The following is a 4713-nucleotide window of genomic DNA, read 5'->3' as shown; positions in this document are numbered from 1 at the left end:
GTATGCCAAGGGAGGAGAGAAGAATGGAGGCTTTCCAAGATGTCCTTGAAGAGTGTCAATTAATGGATGTGGGATATTTAGAAGAGTGGTTCACATTGGAAAGAGGGAATTTGCCGAAGACAAACATAAGGGAGAGATAGACAAAGGGGTCGCAAATGATAAATGGTTGACTTTGTTTCTAAATACCTGAATCCGTCATTTGCCACACTCCTTTTTAGACCACTGTCCGTTACTCATAAGCACGGATCACGAAAGGGCTATTTTGGGGGAATCGAAATTTAGGTTTGAAGCTTGGTAGACGATAGAAGAATCATTAGAAAAGGAAATTAAATGGGCTTGAGAGTCCTCCTCTAGGTCTACTTTTGATAAATTGGATAAATTGCGAAAAAGGATTAAAGATATGGGCGAAATCAATTAAAGCTAGTTGGAATGGTCTGAAACGGGATCTTACAAAGAATTTGGAAAGCATGATAGAGTTGGATAGGGATGATGACACATTGGCAAAGTTCATAGACACCAAGATTCAACAAAAGTTAGAGATTAATAAAGATGAGGTTTTGTGGAAGCAGAGGACCCGTGCCGACTGGCTTCATTTGGGGAAAAAAATACAGCTTTCTTTCATAAATTTGCTTCTACTTGCAGGCGTATGAATACCATTAGCAGGTTGGAGCGAGAGGACGGAAGAGAGGTTTGCGATGAAAAGGAGATCTGGGAAATAACTACTAGATATTTTCAAGTTTTGTTTTCATCAAATGGGATAGGCGATCTATCACATATTTTGTCCATAATAGAGGCAAGTATTTCTTTTGATATCAATTCGACTATAATGGCAAAATACACGGTAGAGGAGGTCTATGTGACATTGAAAGAAATGAGTCCAACTAAGGTACCGGGGATAAATGGTTTTTCGACTATGTTTTTCTAAAGGTACTTGCACATTGTAAGAAGTGATGTTACTAAGTACAATTTGGGCATATTGAATGATGGTAATGATTTTGATTTGGCAAATATTACTAATATTGTGCTACTCCCTAAAACTTTAAATCCTACGAACCTAGTGAATTTTAGACTTATTAGCTTGTGCAGTCATTTATAAAATTATAGCGAAAGTAGTAGCTAATTGACTTCAAGGAGGTATTGGTAAATGCATTGATAACACCCAAAGTGCGTTTGTGCTTAGGCGACTAATATCTGATAACATGCTACAAGCCTATAGGCTTTTGCATACCTTTCGTCAAAAGCACACACACAAGGAAAAAAAGGTTAGATGGATCTGAATATGGGGTTTCCTAAGGAAGTGATGTTGCAAAAGAATGGGTTGATCTCATAATGAAGTGTATTTCTTCGGTTTCTTACTTTGTGAATGTTAATGGTAATAGTGGGAGAATTTTTCATCCGACAAGAGGGCTTCGACAATGTGACCACTTAGCTATTTTCTTTTCCTCATTTGTAATAAGATTAATAAGAGGGATCCTTAAATATTACATTTGTTGTTCGCAGACGATTGCATCCTTTTTGGGGAGGTGATTGATAGAGGAGCAACATTTTTGAAAGAAGTCTTAAAGGAATATGAGAGCTACTTAGGTCAATGTGTGAATTTTAACAAGTTTATGGTCTTTTTTAGTTTGAACACATTTGATGAGGATAAGGTGAGAATTTTGAGAATGTTGGGAAAGCGTTTCTCATTAAACCCGAAAAAGTAATTAGGGTTACCAAATATGGTATGGAGGAGGAACAATTCATCATTCCAGAATCTTAAAGATTGGGTCAAAATGCAGATTGAAGGGTGGAGTACAAGATTATTGTCTCATAGAGGTAAAGAGGTATTTATAAAATCTTTATTGCAGGCAATACCAAGCAGCATGCTATGATGTGTTTTCTGTTACCAAAATCTTTTATGAGGAACTTGAAAGTATAATGGCTAAGTTTTGGTGGCAGAAAAGGTATGGAAAGAGGAGGACACATTGGTGAGAAAGGAGTCATGTGTCGTTTAAAAGAAGTGGGATGAGTTTCCATGGCATGAGAAAATTCAATGTTGCTTTATTGACAAAAAGAGATGGAGGCTCATTAATTACAGAATTCGTTAATTGCTTGTGCTCTTAAAGTGGAATATTTTCATAACACCAATTTCATTAATGCACGTTTAGGGAATATGCCATCTTATACATGGAAAAGCATTTGGGTTGCAAGTGGCATTTTATGCAAGGGGCTTTGTTGGAGGGTGGGGTCGGGTGAGGAAATTTCAATTAATGAGGAAACTTGGATATCAAGGGCTGATAATTATAGATTATCTTGCATTGCTCATGGCATGCAAAACTTTAAAGTTGCAGATCTAATAGATGATGATACTAGAACATGGAAAAAGGAGTTGCCAATACCTTCTCAGAGGTGGACGCGACTAGGATCCTTTGTATTCCTTTGGCGACGAAGGCCCACAATGATTTGCTTATGTGGAGTGGTGAACTCTCAGGGGAGTTTTCAGTACGTATTGCCTATAAACTATGACAAAAGAAGTGGTGAACTAAGCTGCCAAACTTTTCTAGCATCAACACACCTTCGACCAAACAAAGAATGTACGTTCTAGCATGACAATCCATATCAATGGGTGTAAGTGGCTAGACTTTTCTATCTTCAACATTCATTCATTACAAAATGTTTGTCCACTAGAAACCTTTTAGCAACACTACATATTCCAATGTCATTTTTGTTTTGTCATGTGGGAGATGAAATGTATTGTTGTTTGATCTCTATTGTTCAATTAGAGCAAATGGGAATGTAAGTAACTCTCCCAATGTGGCTTGGGTTTAATTCTCCTTATTGATACTATTTAATTTTCAAATATTTCACTGTAAAATGGAACTATCACTTGAAAGTCGGCTTCTGAAAATATTTTCCTAACACTTGTTCCTTCCATCCACTAACTACAGTTGGAGATTCTGTAATTACACTTGAGATGATATTCTTTTACTCTTGGATACCATTCGTTTGCCTCTTTCGAATTGTATTGAATTACTCGCTCCCGTCATTCAACTATTTGAAAACGTTAGACTTAAAAATTGTGATTGTAAAGATAATATCACCGTCAATCACATCATTCAACTATTTCAAAGGGAATTTTTTTTCGGCTCGGAGTTTAGTTGGATGTGTAGAAACCGTTATGAATAAGGATTTTTATCTCGGCCGGCAATCAAGAGAAACTTTGCCTTTCTTTAAAGTATGAGAATTGGCTGAAATTTTACTTTGGGTGTGGACGAATAGGTCATGGTGTTAAGGAGTGTAATGGGATCCCGACTAATGAAAGGGATAAGCCGGAAGATGAAGTCCCTTACTCATTAGTGCTTAAACCCGAATCAAGTTTGTTGGAGAAAGAAAGTTTGAAATCTGATTTCTCTATTAAGAAATCGGTGAAGCAGTGCTCCTATATAGGTGATGTTGTGTTCAATGAGGTGTATGGAAAGTTTAGTGAGGATGGTACATCCAACCAAGTTTTGACGGTGGATCATTAATCGGAGGAGAAAGTGGAATCAGAGAAGTTTTCGGCAGAATTAGAAACTATTGATTCAGTGCACATTTTTAGGGATTATGGGGATTCTAGACTCCCACCAATTAAGGACCCTAATTTGAAGTAAATGGATCATGATGGCTTAATTACAGATCATGAGCAGATTAATTTGGTAACGAAGTGGTAGTCAAAGTGGGTTTGTTAGCCCAATGGAGGGGAAGTCTCAAAAGCCCAAAAATAGTAGCAAGAAGAGAACGACAATAGGCGTTATGGTAGACCAAAGCAAGTTGGAAAGCGTGATGGGAAAAAGAAAATCGATTCAGTTAGGCCCATAAGTTTGGGAATTCAACTTTTTGTGACAAAGGAAATAAAAGGGCAAAACTTGAAGTTAAGGTCCTCAATAGTCTAGTATCTAAAGACTCAATGATACAACTTTGGAGTGATTTTTTGCTCTTCTTCACCAAAGATCAGCAGTTGCCAAAAGGCAAGTTGACCAGGCGCAATGAAAACCATATGTTGGAATATTCATGGTTTGGGGAGTGCATGGGTCGTTCAACGACTTTGGCATATGTTAAAGTTGTATAATCCCCGAATGGTATTTTTTATGAAGATGAAAATTGATGGAAAACATATGGAAAAGGTTAAGAGTAGGTGAGATTTTATGAGTGGGATTAAGTAGAGGCGGAGGGATCTCGAGGTAGGCTTTGTTTGGTGTGGAAAGGAGATGTTACTGTTAGTCTAAGGAGCTTTTCTAAAAATCATTTAAATGCTTTGGTTAAAGAGGATAGTGATGATAAGGAATGGAGATTCACTGTGTTTTATAGAGCACATTTTACAAGTTATAGAAATGGTTCTTGGAACTTATTTCGGAGACTAGGGTAGAATTAGAATTTTCCTTGGTTGGTGTGTGGAGACTCCAATAAAATCATGTATTCCTTTGAGAAGGCTGGAGGTATGCCAAGGGAGGAGAGAAGAATGGAGGCTTTCCAAGATGTCCTTGAAGAGTGTCAATTAATGGATGTGGGATATTTAGAAGAGTGGTTCACATTGGAAAGAGGGAATTTGCCGAAGACAAACATAAGGGAGAGATAGACAAAGGGGTCGCAAATGATAAATGGTTGACTTTGTTTCTAAATACCTGAATCCGTCATTTGCCACACTCCTTTTTAGACCACTGTCCGTTACTCATAAGCACGGATCACGAAAGGGCT

Source organism: Gossypium raimondii, chromosome 10 (assembly GCF_025698545.1).
Source record: "Gossypium raimondii isolate GPD5lz chromosome 10, ASM2569854v1, whole genome shotgun sequence".
Classification (NCBI taxonomy): Eukaryota; Viridiplantae; Streptophyta; class Magnoliopsida; order Malvales; family Malvaceae; genus Gossypium; species Gossypium raimondii.
The sequence above is the reverse complement of the archived record's forward strand: the minus strand, read 5'-3'. Positions refer to the sequence as shown.